General features: G+C 42.1%; 1 protein-coding gene across 8 annotated transcripts in view; it reads right to left on the reverse strand.

Annotated features, from left to right (window-relative positions):
- Window positions 1–8594, reverse strand: part of rnf220a (ring finger protein 220a) — a 131270-nt gene extending 122676 nt beyond the window's left edge. For 4 of the 8 annotated variants that reach the window (XM_034291371.1, XM_034291370.1, XM_034291369.1 and 1 more), the window contains exon 1: window positions 8249–8594. The gene's annotated coding sequence lies outside the window, so the exon portion shown is untranslated. The remainder of the gene's footprint in view (window positions 1–8248) is intronic. The other 4 variants (XM_034291375.1, XM_034291374.1, XM_034291373.1 and 1 more) reach the window with 1 other exon arrangement.
- Between the last annotated feature and the right edge of the window lie 12548 nt (window positions 8595–21142).

Genomic DNA, 21142 nt, shown 5'->3' on the forward strand with positions numbered 1-21142 from the left:
TAGCAGATAACTCTTTTATAGATATCAACCGTCCTGAACGGTCCACTCGTTCAAATCAATTGAAAACCTGATCTGAGCTTTGGCCCACAACACAGCCTTCCTGCCTTAAAATCCCTATCAATTATCACACAGCCTACAACCCAAATGGCACCCTTTTCCCAGAGGGCATGTTCATAAGGAGTGCACTACAGAGGGGTAGGGTGCCATTTGGCATGAACCTTACAGTAGATGTCTAGGGAATGTCTGTTGAAAATGGGTTATCCTACACTACACCAGAGCGCTCAGGTCTGGCCAGATGCCCAAGCATCACATTACACTCTATCTATCCCCTAATCTATCCGGGAAAATAGCACCTTGAAAATGTACCAATAACAAAAGGCCCGTCCGTGCCTCCTCTCATCACAGAGTCGCTGCCTCCGTATCGACTCTCTTCCCTGGGATAACCTCTAAAGAATGACTGCATGTAGGTGTTGATAGCCAGGTAATACGACGATAAGCACCTGGATATTTCAATTTTATTATCATTACCGTCAGCGCGCCGGGCCTCAGTGTGAAACTGACAATCCAATAAACGGACACAGGAGATCCCCTTATGGCAAGAGCCCGGCCAAAGCTCGGGTAGACTGAGTGCCGTACGGACGCGCTAATCATCTCTCTCCTCGGTCAGGTGTGGGAGCCGTGACGGAGGCCCAGTAACCTGGTGCCAGAGGAACATGAACCAATCTTGTGCTCCCAGGACGGTTGAGTCAGCCCAAAGGCTCGGGCCCCTACACCCCCGCACACGCTCCACGCCAGGCAGAGCCGTCGGGAGACCCATACCGCAGGAAGGCCTCAGCAAACTTCTAACCCATTACTCCATGCTATAATACCTATCATGTATTACCTTATAATATCTTATAATATGCTACACTGTTGATCAAGCATGTGTAGGATCGGACTGAAACATTCAACTGCAGCCAGCACCTTAAATCACTGTCACTGGTTGTAGAATAACACCAACGTGGGAGGATCTATGATCCTTATCTGCATTCTTATCACTCATAATAAATGCTAGTAAAATAACCATTGCAATAATCAAGTAGTTATCTATGATCAATAGAAAGGCTGTAAGAATTGTATTTGTTTTTATGAGTAAAGATCTGTTACAATATCCCAAAAAATTACTAAATATTTACTGACAGGAATTATCTATATTTTATAATAGAAATGTCATCAATAATATTTCCATGTTGTTATAATTTGATGATCTCATGCAACTGTCAGTGAAATATTAAATACAAATACATGTGTTGTTTTGTTTAAGTGACAATCTTATGATATCATAAGAAATTGCAATGTCAACAACAGTAAACAGCTTTCCTATCAGAAAATCACTGATGTAAAATATGAAAAAGCATATACAAGATTTGGTGGAGGTACATAGCGGAGTGAAAGGCAAATGAGTGAAAAGCAGAAGAATCCCATTCAGATATACTCTGGCTGCTGCATGGCCTAGTAGAGAAGACCCAAATGGCTAAAGTTTCCTTGGAGAGTGTCATTCAGACCACATATACGATGTTTTCCCTGTGTGTCAGTACATTTACCGATTTTTGACAACTGGGAAAGTGCCACTCTAATAATTGTATTACAGGACAGCAGAGACAGCGTCATTCAACCCCTATTGGGAGGCAAAGAACATGTACACCCACAATACAAGTTGGGATATTTAGGTATATTTAGAAGAAAAAGAAAAGTGGATGTTATTGTTATTTAGTAAGTGATTTGGACCTCACAAAAATATCTGTCTTAGTATCTCTCTCCAGGGTGACCCTATTTTAAAATACAACTAAATCAGTTCAGTTGTCGGTACTGTTCATCAACAAGTAATTCCTACAAAAAAGGTATGTTTCTCTAAATGTGGAAATAATTCAGATTAAACACATTTATATGTGTAGAAGATCACAATAAATAGACTCAAAGCTGCTCTATCAAATCTGTCAATTCTATGAACCTTTCAAGGAGGAATGTTATTTTGTCTTCATCTGGTTCCACCGTTCACAGACAGAAGGTTTTGGCGCATCTCAAAACAGCTAATGACTTTGTGTTTTACTTCCAGAATTGGCCAAAACCCTTATTACAGACACTCAAAGCCCCTCAGTGTAAACAGGACAACACCTCAGCATAATGGAAAGGAAACACAAATGTCAAGGTTTCCGAGACATCACATTGCATTTCGAAAACATGCTTGTCCAGGTAAAAGTCTCAAAGATTTCAGTCAGGCAGTGGAAGTGTGGCATCCAAAACATGCAGCGATGACACCGGCCAAGTCAGCTGCTTATGTTGTGAACGGGTCGGCCCGGTGAGTCTGCATCTCACTGGACATCTCACTCCGTATTCGAGACATACAGCCAGTTGTGGCTGAAGTCCGGAGGACAGTCAATACTATTGAAATGTAGTAACTCATGTCTGCCTCGGTGGCTCCATACACACTATGGCTCAGATGTTTCCCCAAGAATCAAAAAAACAGCTGCTTGCTTTCCAATACGGGATCCATACTGGGAGTTATTCAATCAAACGGAGAAACAGCAGCTGCTGCCGTCGTTGTGTAAAAACATGCTGCACTGCTGAGAAATATGAAAGTAAGATTCAATATCAGAGTCAGCGGTACAGCACAGTAGGACAACGACACTTGGCCATAATCAGCTGCAAAATCAATAAGGATTGGACAAGCTGTGGCATCATTCTAACTGCAGTTAACTAACAACCAATATGATTCAACGGAGTGTTGTAGGTCACAGCATGGAGAACGCCAGTGAAATGTGGAGTATTTCACTCACAAATACTATTAGTTTCTTCATTTTTGTGTATATATTCAAACCATTGGTTCAACGTGTGACCAGCCCAATGTGACATTCAGCTTTAACTGCCAATGGGGATTTAGTTTTCAAATAAACCACTGTGGGCCAAAAGGACAGCAGGTCACATTGATTCATAGCGTACAAAATCATTTTGAAACTTTCCTGATCTGCCCAGGCTATTCATTTCAGGGGCCGATGGACTGTTTGCCTCAAACAACCCACCTGAGCCAACTAATTCCTCTAAGACCAGATTATTAGAAAGGTGTCCTGTCTGGCTCCCAGAGCGCCAAAGACAGGCATGAACTACAAAGAGAAACTCTCTCTCTCTCTCTCTCTCTCCCTGACCGTCTCAAGCCGAGCAACCTTTGTAAATAGAGAATAAAAGAGATGGCGAATGGAGGGAGAGGGAGAGAGAGACAGACAGACAGAGAAAACACCAAGAAGGGAGAGTCATTCTGCTATACAAGGCTGCAGGCTCCATGCTCCCGGCACCCTGGGGCTCAGGCTAAGCCTGGGGACAGGGAGTCCTGCACTGGACTCAGGAGTAAGGACAGCACTGGAGGCCCAATAACAAACAGTGAAACCGTTCATTAACAGAGATGCCTGCCCTTCAATCCCCTACGTGTTCTTGTTGGCCAAACCAGCAACACAAACCATGATACACTCATTTAGAAAACATGACTAGCGACTTTTAAAAGGAACAGTACTTCGCTGTTTTGAAAGAAAGCTTTGACACGAATGAGAATCAGACCTATCTGAACAAGTGCCTTCCAACTCCCAGTAGTAAGACTGTAGTAAGATAATAAGTACCGAAAGATATCTGTCTACAATCGATTGAAGCAAATGCACTGATAATGCCTTCTGGAAAGGATGTGAAAATTAACTTATTTCCAAGCTCTGAAATGTAGATTCAGATAATTGACAAATGGGGAAATCTGAGAAAGAAAATATCGGATAACTATATTCTACAAAGCTCAGCCCATTAGACCAGCTAACTCGAACTGTCTCCTGTTCTCAATGCCTCTGACAAAATAATACTGCTATACACGATTCACTGAAACCATTATATAAGGCTATTGGAAATATCTGGCAATAAGTAATTTAATGGAAACAAGCAGCATTCATCAAAACGGTACATTATACAATATCATTTGCAACTCCTTTTCAATAAAATGCATTATTTTCAAATATCATAACAGTAATTTCCTACACATGTATACATTTGAAAAAGCAATAAAAGTAGATTTTCTTGCAAATATAACCAGTTCCAGGAAGCCATAGCCTACCCAGGCATTTTCATCTTCCCGTTGTTGTAACTAAGGAGACTCAGATGTGTGGCTCTATTCAAACAACAATCATCTGATGACAGATTAAAATACATGATACACAATTATGGAGGTAATATAATATCGACATAAAACAGCCCACATTCATAAAAACCGGAGATATCATTATGCACCAGAGTGGCCAAAACTTCGTCGCCCACTCACAAGATGAGAAAATAATGGAAGTTATTGTAATAGTGTCATGAAACACAAAAGTGTAAACGAATAGTGATTCAAACAGAAAATTATAAAACTGAAACGATTATTCAAATATATATTTTTTTTTATACGAAACGAATTAGGCATACCATTTTTTGGAATGGTTGCACCGGCCGGAACGCAGAACAAATAAAACCAGGCAACCTTCTAACAACATTTCAAATATTTGCACTGAATTAAAAAGCATTGGGAAAAACTAGAAGCTCTAAACGACAGGGGAAGATGTTAAAATGTGGGTGAAGGACGGACAATATTTTCGTTTTATTAAACAACTACAATTATTAGAAATTAGGAATTAATTTAAAAAATGTATAATAATAATTTTAAAAAACGATTTTAAGACACATACATCTTCACTGCGCATGATTCATCTGTTCTAAAACTCTGATGTTCAAAAATGTATTTACCGACATGACGTTAAACACAATTACTATGCCATGCCACCATCTGCATAACAAATTAGCTTGCAGACAAGTGTTTATTTGCAAATCAAACTATAAACAGAGAAGGGACGAGGGTAAAAGAGATTGTGGGATTATAACAATTCTGCTTCTAATAAAAGGGAATACAACAAGGAATTAGTAACCTATAGCCTTTACTGACTCCGACTAAATGAAGGCCTCGTGAAGCCGATGCAATAGAGAAATACAGTTAATTCACTATTTATGAAATCTGGGTTTAGGAAGACTACGTCTGGACAAAATGGATGGTAGCATATAATGTAAGACATTTAAAATGTGCATTTCATGATGTTTATATTTCCATATTGATAAAAAACACCCTACATTAAGGAGCCGATTAGCTATTTCTTATTTTCCTCTCAGTAGTTTAGCTCTTCAAGAAAACACACTCAGAAGATGCTACCCAAAAACTGTTAACAAGAACTGCTTGATCTCCTGTTTTTTTTTTTTTTTATCCACACAGTGTTCAAACACAGATTAAAATATATTTAGCTATTGATCCACCCACCGGAATCGACGTTAATTTTATTTCAGTTCTCGCTTTGCACGAGAATCAATGGGAGGCAGTAACAGCTGACATCGCTGTTGAAAGGGCTGAGGATGGAAATCGAAACGCTCACAAATAAATCATCTGTTACTTTTATTTCAACCTCGACTTTCTTTTTGCCCAAATATTCCTAAGCGATGAAGAAACGCTGAACAGAGTGGGTCCAGCCAATCATTTGACAAAAGCAAATGGAAGTGCTACATTTAAGTTATTAAATGCCCATGATACCTTCTCCATGATATGTCCAAAAAGTAGGATAACACTTACTGCATGTATAATATAGGTTAAAAAAAATTGGTTGATGCAGATACTTTACAAATTTAAAAAGGTCCTCCACATACTGTTGCGGAGTGATAAGACCAACCGCATATTCCACCTGCTGCTCAATGCATTTTAAACCAAAATGTCGTCGTCTGCAAAACATTTCATATTAAAAGTTAAACACATAATATGCAGGCAATCTAAATAATGTATCCACCAGCATATTCCGACATATCAGACCATCTGCCAAAACACAACAATGGTTCTTGTTAAACCCCTATGATCAGATCTACCTCAAGAGAATAAATCAGACGCAGAAAAAGACTATACTGAGAAATATGAGTGAGCATGTTTCGCATGAATTCATATTGTATATCCAGGATCAAAGTGAACATAGGCTAAAATTAATATAGAAACTTTAAAAAGTGATCAACCAATGAAATGAAAGTGTGTTTTTGAGAAATAATTAAAACTGGCATGTTAGCTTGGCCTAAATTGTCTAATAATAATTAGACAATTCCATAATAATTGATTCATTTTTTCCATGTGACGTTTGTATAACAACAGATTAATTAAGTATAAATAAATATAGACCTATTCTAAGTGGTCTATATTTAGGTTAGATCTATATCAATTAGGCAGATATAATGTTACAAACAATATGGAAATATTTAATTATTGTCGGGTAAATGTGGTTATATGGAATATTATTGAAACCCTTACAACGGTTATAAAGAAATGGCATACGCACGAGAAAGTACAAAGGCAAAGAATTGTGTTTTGGATAAAAAACATTAGAAAAAGGATCACGGATTAAAAATATAGGCTACTAATGAATAGATACTTTTGTTCACTTTTTCATTCCACCTGAAGGATTAAACAATTCTTAATATGAATTAAAAAGCAACGAATATATCTTAAGAGTTATGAAAAAATGTATGTCTATAAAAATGATGTAGGCCTGTTATACGTATTGATACTTATATATATATATATATATATATATATATATATATATATACATATACATATTGATACATATATATATATATATATATATATATATACACACACACACACAGTTCTATGAATACAAGAAAAGTTCAAGGGGTTTTAAAATAATTCATCAAAATTATAATTTCTATTTATTTTCTTGAAGAGTAGGCTCTAACCCTAATCAAACGCTTATCATTACAGAGGGAGCTTCACGTGATCGATATATATTTTGTGTATTCATCAACTGGGAATAAACCTCGACGTGTTATGCTTTGAGCAACTCGTTTACAACTCGTCGGTTAAGCGGAAACCTTTCAGCTTGTAGCCAGTCATTTGGGGCAGGATGTAAATTGTAGTGGTCCGTAGTAAACAGGTGTTTCCCTCTTCTTGCTCTCGGCTCCCTTTGGCCACTTGGCTAGTTTTCGATTTCGGGCTTTTTTCCCCCGACCATAACAGTGAACATAATTGATGCCTGTTACGGAACCATAGTCAACATTAGGCTACTTGGGCTCCGTCTTAGGTCTCGCTCATAAACACACACAAACCACACACAAAAACACACAAATAGCTGATGCCTTTACAGAGAACATATTAGGCTATGTTAATCTACTACCGCAAATGATTCACTTACTTTTAAATAGTACACGATGTAAAAAAAAATATATATTACTTGTCCAAATGTACATACGTTTAGGAGAATAATTGTAAGACATTTTCTTAGGGTGAAGTGGGAAAATTGTTACGGCCTATGTTCATTAATTCATATATGCTTTAGTTCAGTTTAATATACATTAAATCTATGTAGCCCATTTTAAATAAGTCACAGGCAGGTATGGTTATAACCACCTCATTACACGGTAGCCTAATTGTGGTTTTACACAAAGACATCAAAAACGTTAACTTCTAATCTGTGACGAGTGACATTTCTCCACGGTATTCTTTGCGTGACTAAAAGTAGTTCACGCGCATTAGATGGAACAATGTTGTAACATCTTGGACATGTCCCCCACTGTAGGTCTCGTTGAGGGTAGAAGACATAACTCAATTTCCAAATACTTTTACCTCTGTTTAAAGTTCAACTAGTGATGTTGGCTATATATCGCTATAGGTTATGTCAGGTGACTTGTCTCTTGACCTAACTTTAACAGAGCAATACAGGGAGCGCATAAAAATATTTACAAAAAAACAGAGCAAAGCAAGCGGTAAAGCTCAATAGTCATCCTTAGTTTTATAAAGGGAGAAACGCTTCCAATGTCTCATATATTACGTCTTCAGAAGTTGGGAAGCATAGTTTGAAAGAGTGGGAAAAGTAGAGTAGCAAAACGCATGCGTCACGTGATAAAAAGCATAACACTAGACTTAAGAAAAACGCAAAGAAATCACCACACTTACTGTGAACAACATTCACATTCACAAGTCATGGTTGACGACAGCACAATCAGTAGCCTACTACGACAATTGTACTGATAGGCTACACGATTGCTGGCTTACTGATAGCCTACAGTCCGATTTGTCGTGCGTTAAAGTTGGATGACAACAAAATCCCGAAAGGTAATGAACACCGCATATCGCAACCACTGTCAAAACATTCGGAGCACTTACGTTATTATAAACAATCCCTTTGAAGATCCAGGTCCTAGATTTCGTTTATCCTCACAACAGAAACTTTTCAGTGGCAGGCTCGAAAATACCGGAGATAACGGAGTAACATGGAAAGGAAAGTAGTTAACACCTCGATGCAAGGTTGCGGTGTGAAGAGACAGGCTGTCCCCAGCTCTTGTGTTCAGAGTGGTATCAGTTGCATGTACCGCTGAGACAGAGGGAAATCTGCGTGGTGTCGAGGAATAGGCTAACGAAAAGCTAAAGGCAGAGGTTTGATCTAAGGTAGATATGCCGCTCGCAAAGTGTTTTAGGTGCAGTGCTGCCGCTCAGCGCTTGGTTTGCTCAATGACTGACATTCTCTTCCTTTCCACTTCTCCCTCGCAGTTTCCCAGCCCCCCCTCTCCGTCCTTGGTCCCCAGAGTGGGTTTCAGTGCGCTTTGTGAACAGTGAATGAATTATCTTCTGCCTTCGACGTAGAAGAGACCCGGGGAGATGAAGTCCACTCCTAAACAAAAGGTACATCTAAACTGGATAATATTTCTAATTAAGGATTTGAGTGCGCGTTCGGGTTACGGTTGCAAAATGACAACGTAACACCCAGACGTGACAGCTTTTCAAAAACAAGCAGCAATATGCAAAGTAATTCACACTATGTTAAAGCACAATTGAAAGGTGTTGAAATGATCAGTGTCTGTTTGAAATGTGCGAAGGATACAACTAGTTGTCTCCATCTGAGACTGGACAAAACATTTCTGCCCAGATGTTTTCAGAAGCCATTTAACCAAGAAAATACATTCTTAAAGTGGTAAACTTGTTCCGAGTGAATATAATGACCTCCATTAGGACTCATCCATCTACGGAGATTTTAAAAGCAAATGTTTTTTAGAGGGTCGTTGGTGTTAACAACGACTTATAGGAAAACACTTGCATTTATCTTGCCTGCATGTTCCAGTCTATGGCCTGTTTAGACATGATCCACCTGCTGGTTAGACCCTGAAATGCACGATGGGTTTGGTCCATAAGAAGGCAATGGGAGTAGCATACCACTGCAATCCCGCATACCTAATTTGAACCGGAGCAAAAATAATAATGTGTATTTCCACAGTTAAATATATATTTATTGAATATGTTGGACTACTTTACCTGCAGTTTAGTGGCAAGTAAAGGTTATCTGTGACTGTAAGATCCCTAACGTGGGAACTGTGGGAGGGGATTCAGTAGCCTTGCATATGGACAGCTTGCATACACATTATCACTTAGTTGTGTTGCTAATGCCCTCTTACTGAGTTGGATTCGGGATGGAGGAAGAGGCCTATTTGTGTCCTGGGTCTCTCTCAATTCAGAATCCTACTGTCTAATGTTTCTAAATGGACGGTGTGTATTGACTTTAACAGCCTTTGATAGTACCTCTTTCAAGGGACTCCTGCTCCAAATTTCCCAAACACATGTTTTTTTTCCATATGTGGTGCTGAGGTGTTTGGTACAGAATAGCCAGTACCATTAGTGAAGAGATTAAAATAAGAGTCAGGGGATATTTTAAATCACTTCATAATTTGAAATTCACATTAAAGACACAGCCAGTGTATTTGAAATGCCTAAAATGTGAGTTTCACTGACAAACTTTCAAATGGATAATTTCTCTGTACTGTCCAGCATGACTCTTCACAGGATAGAGTAATGAATGTCACAGAACTGTCCCATGACGTGTTTCAAACAAGACATTGTGCACCTCGTACCGAAACGTTCACTTAATTTATTTTCTTAACTATAACTGATTCTGAGACATTGAAACGCAGCGTGTGCTCTATGATTGTAACATCCCACACAAAATAAGCAGCACTAGATAAATGAGCCGCTCAGGCTACATCACTAATGCAACTGTCGCATCAGGGTTTGGGATGACTATTCGTTTTCCGTCACTTACATTTAGACAGCGGTTTCTGTTGAAAGATGCCAAAGCGATTGGTATTTTGTCTGCACACTTAAATTGGTCTCTGTGTCACAGAGTGAATTTATGTAAGCTACCAGTATAACAGCTGAGTCGTTTTGGCTCCCTTTTCGAAGCTATCTCTAATAGAGAGATCATTAAACCAACCAAGTACAGCTATCATGACAATGAAAGCATTAAAGACCTATCAATAAAAAAATCCCCATCCATGCTCAATTGAATAATTCATGGTGCTAGCAGGCTTCATCTCACTTCATGATCAAATATATGAGGATTCTCTATAGTCCACAAAAGGTACCCCCCCAACCCACACGCAGACACCCCACACATACATTTTAAATACTTTATTTGAATCCCCAAATCATATTATTACACAACGGATTCATATGTAGATAGATAAGTCCTGATGAGTCAAGTTGAACAGACTTCCAAGATAAGCACCTCCCTCTGGCCTCCCTGAGAAGAACATCTGGTGTATTCGGCGCAATGAAGAACATTTTATCTTTGACACTGAACCAGCCTTCTCTACTGATGTTTGAATGGGTTTGCCTACCTGTCTCACCTCACTGGCTATCAGATTGACAAGTCTGTCGTGTCTCTACAGTATTTATGTTTAGGTCCTTGTCCAAGCAACATCCGTTCAAAACATACTCCATTACGTTTGATTCAGTGTGTAAGATATAAAATGGTTTGCAGGCTACCAGAGTCCTAAATAGAGTTTTGCCTGTAAATCCTGTAACAGTAAAGGTGAGAATGCCGTCTTCATAGCAGTGGAACAATACGGAATGGGAGATCAGTGCAGCCCAGAGCAGCTAGTTTTCCCTGCAGTCTGAGGCCAGTCCAGGGCTGCCATTGTTTCATCTGCCTCATATTGAGGATTGTTGTCTTCAGTGTAGAGAGAGATGGGTGAGAGAATCCTCCACCACCACACAGGGGTCAGTCACAACTACATCACAGACAGAATCCTCCTCCACCACACAGGGGTCAGTCACAACTACATCACAGACAGAATCCTCCTCCACCACACAGGGGTCAGTCACAACTACATCACAGACAGAATCCTCCACCACCACACAGGGGTCAGTCACAACTACATCACAGACAGAATCCTCCACCACCACACAGGGGTCAGTCACAACTACATCACAGACAGAATCCTCCTCCACCACACAGGGGTCAGTCACAACTACATCACAGACATAATCCTCCACCACCCCACAGGGGTCAGTCACAACTACATCAGAGACAAAATCCTCCTCCACCACCACACAAGTGTCAGTCACAACTACATCACAGACAGAATCCTCCTCCACCACACAGGGGTCAGTCACAACTACATCACAGACAGAATCCTCCTCCACCACACAGGGGTCAGTCACAACTACATCACAGACAGAATCCTCCACCACCACACAGGGGTCAGTCACAACTACATCACAGACAGAATCCTCCACCACCCCACAGGGGTCAGTCACAACTACATCAGAGACAGAATCCTCCACCACCACACAGGGGTCAGTCACAACTACATCACAGACAGAATCCTCCACCACCACACAGGGGTCAGTCACAACTACATCAGAGACAGTCACTGGCTCACTTTGAATGTTAGTCCATGTCCATCTGAGCTTCGCTCCAGTTTGGTTGCACAGGTTATTGAGGATTGACTGGTCTGAGTAGACCCCATAGCCTGTGGCACAAATGTTAGTGTCTGCAAAATGGCTAAAATACCCAGGAGATGACAGATGACTTGTTTCCAGAGTTTGTAAGTGAGAAGTTGTTGGTTTAAAACCTCAAGAAACAAGGTTAAAACATTTCTTTGTGGTCTTGATTAAACAAACCAAATTGCTTTCTTCTCTATGTTACTCTGGATAAGAGTTAAATTGCACAAAAACACGAGTTGAGATTGAAGTAAAATGTTATTTCCGGACCAAGGCAGTTGAAGTGTGTAGAGGAGGATGAGGTGGAATTTAATGAGTGTCTTGGTACAAGTCTATGCAGCCAGCTAGCCGACTCACTCATTTGGTCTCCCCTTCCTTCCTGCCTTTCTTTCTTTCTTTCTTCCCACCACCTGCTTTCTGTAATAGTCCACTTTAGAGGACATGCAGCATTAAAGGAGCTGGAGCTCAGCATGGGAGCTGGACATGCCAGAGAGAGGGAGAGAGAGAGAGAGAGAGAGAGAGAGGGAGTGACAGAGAGGGAGAGCGCCTCTCCCCACAGAAATGATATTAAGGGCTGTTCTTCTTATCTCAATCTGGAAGTATAGACACCCCGTTCACACAGGTTCACCAGGGTCTGCTCTGCCCCCCCCCCCCCCCCCCCCCGCCTACACACACACACACACACACACACCGAGCCAGGACAGCAGCACAGCAAGACAGTGAAGCATGATCAAAGGTTCTGGGGAACTGAGCAGAATCAGGGTTCTAAATATGGCTCACCAGCTGATTCCCAGAGTCCTGGCAGACACTACTTGATACAGGGGCTTTCAAATGTAACTAAAGGCCAGGCTTGGCGTGTGCCATATTCCTACAGGGGGACACGTCGTAAGGGCTCGTTTGTGGACCAGTCCTTGTCTGCTAGCTGTCGGGAATGTGGCACCTGGGTGGCATCGCTGGTTATTTTCCCCTGTCTTTTTATTAGGCCTGTTTCAGGAGGGGGCTCGCAACTCCTATCTATCCAGAGCTCCATCAAAACCGCTCTTGAGGAGTAGGGCACAATAATATTCAACATAAAATCAATGGCTTGTTTAATTTAAACAGGGCCAGGAAATGTGGTAATTGCAAAGGGGGGCCCACAAATCAAGACCCCTTGTTATCCCATTTGCCGCTCCATTAACCGGTGGAAAATGAATAAACGTTATTTTTAGTTAACTATTAGGTGGTGCCACTGTCTACTTGTCCTAAATAGGCTGGCGCATCACCGTCGTGAGCATAGATGTTATGGCTGTTTTCAAACGTACACCGGTGAGGATGAAGAATGCATTGTTCGGGGTATTGGGAAACAGAGACAGCTATTACGACTCCATTACCGATTCAGTGGGAGCAGCAGTAAAGAGGACTGTGAAATAGGATAGTTTTACTGCCTAGTTGATCACACGCCACTCATCCACCTGCTGTCGGTGAATGTGCTCTCTCTCTCTCCTCAAGTCTCTCCCAAACAGACAGACACGCTTCAAACCCGAAAACAGACGATACAGCCATCCAATCCCTTCCCGTGACAATAAATGTACAGAAATACACTGAGGAAACATCACGCCTTTGACATTTCTGAGGCTATTTCTGAGACGGCGTATAATTATCTGTGACTTTAGATGACATCCGCCCCAAGGCTGTCTTTCGCATGAATAAAAAAACAAACATTCACACAGTGGAAAGAAATAACACACGCGGGGGTTATTTGATGAGAGAAAAAAGAAAGATATCTTTTTTTTTTTTACTTGAATTATATATCTTGTGATAGGCTTTCATTTTGATCCCCACACAAAAACACTTCAAATGCGTTCATTTGCTAAACGGAAAGTTAAGTTGTTTAAAAACATATTGAACTGCTCCCTCAAGCAAGATAATAGGGGAAGAGAGAATAAAAAATCTGGATAGGTTCCAATTATTCACAGATTGAGGTCTAGCTTGTAGCAGTGTACATATGTTATGTTTCATAGCCATAGAAAACATCCTAGTACCCCCCCCCCACACACACACACACACACACACACGCACACACTCCCCAGCAGCGTACAAAACCACAAGGCATCAAGACTCATCTATCTAAGTGTAACTCAGCCATTAGAGCACACAGGCAAATGCCATCCATGACCTGGAGCACAAGGCGACTGACAAACAGCCGGAGACAAACCACAAGATAATTTAGAAGCTCATGTGCTAAAATCTCATTATTTGGCAATACAGATTTAGCAGCATGCCTAGTGTAGGACCATCAATTCCTGCAGCTGTAAATTATTAAAGAAACAGCCCTTGGTGTAAATCAAAATCAACACGCTTTGTTTAAGGAATTAACTTCCTTCATGTTCCATATCTCAAGTCTTCATTACTTATTCTTTGTGTAAAAGGCTCAACATGAGAATCTTCCGGTAGGGAAAGTTTATGTTTTTTGTTTTGTTTTATTTTCTTACCCTAAAAATGGCAACGCGGACACCCAAGTCATTTGACATCTTAAGTCCATGCCTTAGTCCACAGCAACACGCCCCCAGAGCAGCCCTGCGTCCACTCCACGTGAAAGTTTAAGTGTAAAGAAACTAAGCAGAAGTGAAAGCTTCGTGTGGCAGGGCGTCCTTATGCCCTCCTGTCACAATGCGTTTGGATTATCAGCTGCCATTTTGGAGGGGACATGAGGATGTTGCCTTTAATGAGTGACCGACAGCTCTTTTCTCAAACACGCGCCTTTTCCCGCTACTACAGAAGGTCATTTAAATAAACGTGGTAAGAGTCATTGCAATATCAGCATATGTCAATGGCCAGAGATGTTTTATGCTGTACTGTCAGTGGTATTAGCACATGCTGACAACGTCCTCATCTATATGCTCTGATGGTATCTGTTTAAGTGAGCGATGTCCTTAAAAATGTGAAGATAAAGACAATCTTGGATAGGTTTGTGTAAATGGTTATAATGTACTATAACCCCCCGTCCCCCCCACCATCGCTTTCTGTATGGCGATGTTTGTCATGTTTACAATGCATCCCAGATAGTACCCTATTCACCACAGTGTCCTGGTCAAAAGCAGTGCCCTATTCACCACAGTGTCCTGGTCAAAAGCAGTGCCCTATTCACCACAGTGTCCTGGTCAAAAGCAGTGCCCTATTCACCACAGTGTCCTGGTCAAAAGCAGTGCCCTATTCACCACAGTGTCCTGGTCAAAAGCAGTGCCCTATTCACCACAGTGTCCTGGTCAAAAGCAGTGCCCTATTCACCACAGTGTCCTGGTCAAAAGCAGTGCCCTATTCACCACAGTGTCCTGGTCAAAAGCAGTGCCCTATTCACCACAGTGTCCTGGTCAAAAGCAGTGCCCTATTCACCACAGTGTCCTGGTCAAAAGCAGTGCCCTATTCACCACAGTGTCCTGGTCAAAAGCAGTGCCCTATTCACCACAGTGTCCTGGTCAAAAGCAGTGCCCTATTCACCACAGTGTCCTGGTCAAAAGCAGTGCCCTATTCACCACAGTGTCCTGGTCAAAAGCAGTGCCCTATTCACCACAGTGTCCTGGTCAAAAGCAGTGCCCTATTCACCACAGTGTCCTGGTCAAAAGCAGTGCCCTATTCACCACAGTGTCCTGGTCAAAAGCAGTGCCCTATTCACCACAGTGTCCTGGTCAAAAGCAGTGCCCTATTCACCACAGTGTCCTGGTCAAAAGCAGTGCCCTATTCACCACAGTGTCCTGGTCAAAAGCAGTGCCCTATTCACCACAGTGTCCTGGTCAAAAGCAGTGCCCTACTTAGAAAATAGGATCCCATTCAGGCAGTCTGTGATGTTTTCACTGGCATCTTCCTCACCACAGTGGTTGTTGTGCAGGTTTTGCGGCTGGATGAATTACCACCGCCAGCTCAATAGATTGGTCACCATCACATCACAGAGATACCTCTGACTGTGAGGATGATCCATTGTGATGTCCAGTTTATGTCACTTTATTTCACTGTCTTTGTGCAAGTCTGGGGGAATATAGCACCGCTTCTCTTCCTGCTCACAAGGTCTAATAATACATCCTGTCAAGATGGCTGTTTTTTTCTTGACTAAATCCTATTGTTCACTATGACATGTTTTTAAACAGCCCAGGTCTGTTTATGATATAGGGAATGATGCCGTGTTACGACTAAATCAATGTAATCGGATGGGCTTTAAACACAGTGTTACAACAGAGTCAAGGAAGAATTAGTGCTGTAGGGAAATATATTAGCATGTGGAAGAAAGACATGGAACATGTTTGATTAGCATTTTGAAGGTGATCATAAGGCATTTTATGCGTCGCTTTTTTTCTCTCTGCAATGAAAAGTGTGTGTATTTTAACTGTCTTGGTATGTCCTTGACGAGTGATTTCAACCGTGATGGTAATAACAATAATTATCTTTTAAGTGTGGAAAGTCAAAGACATGAATATTCTCACATTGTGTAAGAGCAAGTTGACAAATGCTTTCGAGTGGTTTTTTGGGGGGGGCAAATTAACATTAATTGCTTGTTAGAAAGGTTTCTGGTTTGGTTGTCTCTATGCACTTAAAATGAACTGAAATATTTAGAAAATTGATTTTATTACTCACCTAATTATCACAACAGCTATTTACAAATTATAATATATATAGTAGATTATTCCAGACAGAGGTATTACTGTAAAAGAATACATTGAGACCAATACATTGTATTGCAATAAATGGAGGGCATTTCTTACTCTAAAAGACAGACTTCCCCATCAGTTTTGATTAACGTTTTAGTTACTCTTTCACAGGCATTAGATATCTGAGAAATTATTATTAATAACAACATAATTTCCAGAGATTAACCCCGCTTTGCCTTTATTCCTGATATGTCACCCTTAAGAAAATTGATCTTAGAAGATTGATGGATGTCCTGTGGAATGGTTTGTCCTTGCTAGTATTTTTTTTGCTCACAATTCATATGTTAATGATGCGATTGTATATGTTTTCGTCATTCATGCATACGGTCACATTGAACAAACTTATGAAATGTTATACCCTGAATTTCACCTTCAGTAATACAAAATGAACAGTGGTGTAAAACAATAGTGATAGGAGCATTTATACCTACCGAGAGAGAAAGGGGATGGCAGTGAAAAGGTCACTAACAATACTAAAATGACACTGAATCTACAGTAATCCTAACCATTGGTATCCACGCTGAATAAATTGCTCCTGCTACATATAATATATATGTTCAGTCAGCCTCCCAGTTGTGAAGTGGTCTGAGTCACTCTTTTGTAGCACCAAACCGACTATTCTGACAGGAGACTGAGAAGCCCATTTTGCATTGCAAATTGACAGCTCTGGCGCTGGAGGAAGGTGACTGAGGTTATCAGGTGAGTGAACGTGCCCTCACTTGTTGACTCACGTGACTTCCTGGTTGGAAGAGCAGTGTGGAGAAAGGCTTAATGGTTTGGCGAGGTTGCAAAGGAGGAAGGCGTGTCACAATTTTCAACTCTCCCGAAAACACTGAGAATTGTTTCCGATAAAACATATCAGAACCAAAAGATACCAAAGATACAAATTGGATGAGAGGATATTGGGGATGTCTTAAAAATGGGGAGAGTAAAAATAATTAAATACAAACATATAGATTTTTTTCTAAACCAATCTTTAACACAACACATTATAACAAGCTGTATATCCCAGTCCCAAAGCAGCCTCGTGCCGACCATAGATGTCCCTGCCCGGACCTCACCGCCATTGATCAATGTGGAAATGTAAGCTCCTCTCTGCCCATTGGCTGACAGGAAGGAGATATGGCTTAAAGTAGGAGCCTCTATTGGCCCCCATTACCTCCTGCTGACATTGGGGCTGTGATTATGACCAACCAAGATAGTGCGGTACCGCTGGCCACCTCTCCCTCCATCTCTGTCTCTCCCTTTCTCTCCCTTATCAGACCGGCACCACTGTGCCAGGGGGAGATGGACTTCCTGATAGGCCCCTGCTCAGAGGAAGCCTTGATGTTGACACACAGGATATTAGTCACCCTGACCAACGACGGAGCTCGCCCCTCCACCACCGTTTCATTTCCATCCATCCCCCCGCTCTCCAAATACGGGCAGATGGGTCCAGAGTGAGCGGACACTGGTGGACAGAGGAGGGGCGAGGTGGTTAGGAGGAGCAGTTGGCGGGGATGGGGCTGGTGGGGGTCTTATTTATTGTTCATGTATTTTTTAAGGAGGGCATTTGAAGGGTTAAATGAGTAAACATGGTGTGACCGAGGTGAAAAAGGTGGTGCTTTGCTAATATGTGAAGATGGATGGAGCAAACTGACAGCAGACACAGTGGCCAGTTGTGTGCTTACCTTAATGCTTTTTTAAATTTTTGCAGTCTCCCAACCTGAATAATCACTCTTGTAATCATTGTGTACCTTAGCCTACACTTTAAAAGGGACATTTGTAAGATTTTTTACTGAACTATACAAAAGACCAGAACATATCTGCAGGAAATGTTTCAAATATTTCTTCTCCAAATAATTGTCTGGGATACATTCCCCATTTAAAGCACCCACTGTAAAAATAATAGTGTCTGTCGTTGAATTGAACTGTCAACACATTTCACTAGGATCCCTGTTTTCAGTCATTCCATATTTCTGACATCATGGCGACATGCCGAGCTGGGAGACTGTGACACGGCTTTGTGTTCCTGACAGTTGACCCTGTGACCCTGAACATTCAGCGGGGGCCTCACCCTGAGGGAGACTTGCCTCAGCGATTGGTCGGCTCAGTTTTCTGATGAGAGGTCGTTACTATGGTCCACCGGGCCCGTCAGCGCCGGGCACTGAGGCACGTCATTGCTACAACGTTACTGTGCTCCTCTGCAGACAGATGGACTGTGTCTCACTTAAACACAGACACTAAGCTGCTGCACGGACAGGAATTATCTCCTTGTTGCATTTTGAAATGTTAAATGGCAATATTTTATACATGCAACACCAACTGAATGAAGTTTGATGGTTGAAAGGTGGAGACCATCTAATGCTTCATTTTAAACAAAATATATTCTAAAAATTGTATTTTTCCTTGTACTCTATTCTTTGGAGCTTGCTAGTTAAGGCGGTAAGAGAGACGATGGACCATCAAAATAGCAGCATGGAGCATTGTCTTCTTCTCTTGAGAGGAGGCCCGGTGCCAAGGTGCCCCACTGTTCCCACGGAGCCATCCGGAAACAGCCGGCAGCCTCCACCGCCACAGCTGCCAAGGTGACAGCCCCTCTGCCCTGAGTCCTGCCTGCACTCTTTATCAGTCCCCTTCCCCAGGGGAGCAGTGGCAGTCCCAGTCGACAAGCTTAATGAGCTCTGCGCCCAGCTAGAGCCCCAGCATTGACAGCCTTCAGCCCACAGAGATGGCCCACGGAGACTGGGGGTTGAGGAGCCGGTGGTGGGAGGGGGTGACGGCGGAGGTGATGGAGGGATGGTTAAAGCCAGTCACTGCCCTGCAGGTGGGCCTGGCCTTTAACCCCTGACCCTTGACCTTTACAGACCCGGTGTCCGGACTGATGACACTGAGATTACTGCTCGGTGGGGGCCATGGGGACCGGTGCGACTCACGTCCCTCCTTCAGAGCCTACAGCCCAGCCCGCAGTCACTGTTGAAACATTGATTTCACAGCCTTCATTTCTACAGAGGGTAAAGACAAGGGGACTGTGGTGACCTTTGAACTTTACCGGCCTGCGTCATGTCACGGCAGCTTGTCACTCTCCGGCGTGTCCCGTCTTGGCGCTTCATCGGTGTTGCCGCGGTTGAAGTGTGATTAGAAGTCGCACCAAACAAACATGGCTGCCGCTATTGAATTCCTGTCCAGTCCATGCAAACAAGACGTGACAGATTTAATTTGTTTGTCACGTCGGCTTAATTAAACCTGATACCTTTTTAGTGTGAGCCAAATTCCGCGGAACGGCAGTGGGAAATGAGTTGGAGGTCGGGTTCATTGCAGGGGGAAGAGAAGGAGAAATTGGAAGTCTGACTCCTCGACAGTTCCTCACTTCTCCGTGTCTCAGGATTGGTGGAGTATGAGCCACTGTGCACTGCTCTGTCAAAGAGCGTCGGCTCATAAAAATAAAAAGAATCCCAGGGAAATTCTTGGGGGCAGCCAGCAGTGCCAATTGTATATTGCTGTTGTTCTTGAGAGATGGAGTGATGGCGAAGGAGTTCGACTTGGACACAGTGTATTAACTAGGACTGAAGGCATGGTGTGGGTGGGTAACAGTCACCAAGAGAAAGAGGGGGAGAGAAAGGGAGAGGGTGGGGGCATGCGGTGAGTATGAGGGCACCGTGGACAGCTACAAGATGGAGTAGCAGCATGCGCAAGATAAGCTGTCGGCACGGAGACAGTGTGTGACAGTCCTCGAAGCAGCGAGCGGGGTGGGAGTGTGACAGGGAATACAGAGAGCGGCATTATTGTTTAAATCATTGATTGCTTCCCTTCCTCTCAGCGCGGACGCCCGTGACACCAGAAAAGCAAAGAAAAACAGAGACTAAATCCAGTTACTAGCCCTTTGTTGTTGTTCCGTGTCTCTGTATTCACTTTCTGATGCTTTGTCCTTAACCAGTCACCAACCAGCACCAATGTTTTTTCATTCTCTCCCCCACAATGCATGCTATTTAACCTCCCTTCACAAAGTATGCCATTCTAGTGGATTCAAAGGCCTTGCTGTGGCACTGAACGGGGTTTCGAACAGTTCTGGACAGCTGAGGGCATTGGACGTCTTGCAAGGTAATGAACTTTGGAGGTGATAAAAACGAGATCTCTTTGCTCTCTTTCAGTCTGAGAAAGGAGAAGCCTGAGGGAGCTTTTTCTGTAAAGCTGAGCCATGCAGAATGTGCTGCCATTTTGACAATGACTATTGGATAAAGGATCATGTCCCCGCCAGTGGTTCCAGTGATCTTATTTGGGAAGATAACTGGCCTGACACAGTATCGCAGTTGTCTAGTCAAAGGGATTGATTTTCCCTCTCAACTCCTTTATGTTCTGGCAGGTTATTATCTGTTGAAATAGATGAATCCTTAGATATGTCTATGGTTAAATATTCTCTAGAGACCCAAGGATATTAATGACACCGTGGATATTTTCATAGGTCTGCTCTGCGATAGGGACTTTGCGGTTAGCCTTTTCCCTAAATATATCGCAAAGAATCCTGATGGATTTGAATAAACAGTAGGGCATTATTCAACTCCAGATTTACCTTTCAATGTACAATACATCCATGTCAAGAAAGGCATCATATTTAGCAGAATACTAA

Source organism: Esox lucius, chromosome 3, assembly GCF_011004845.1.
Source record: "Esox lucius isolate fEsoLuc1 chromosome 3, fEsoLuc1.pri, whole genome shotgun sequence".
NCBI classification, from domain to species: Eukaryota; Metazoa; Chordata; class Actinopteri; order Esociformes; family Esocidae; genus Esox; species Esox lucius.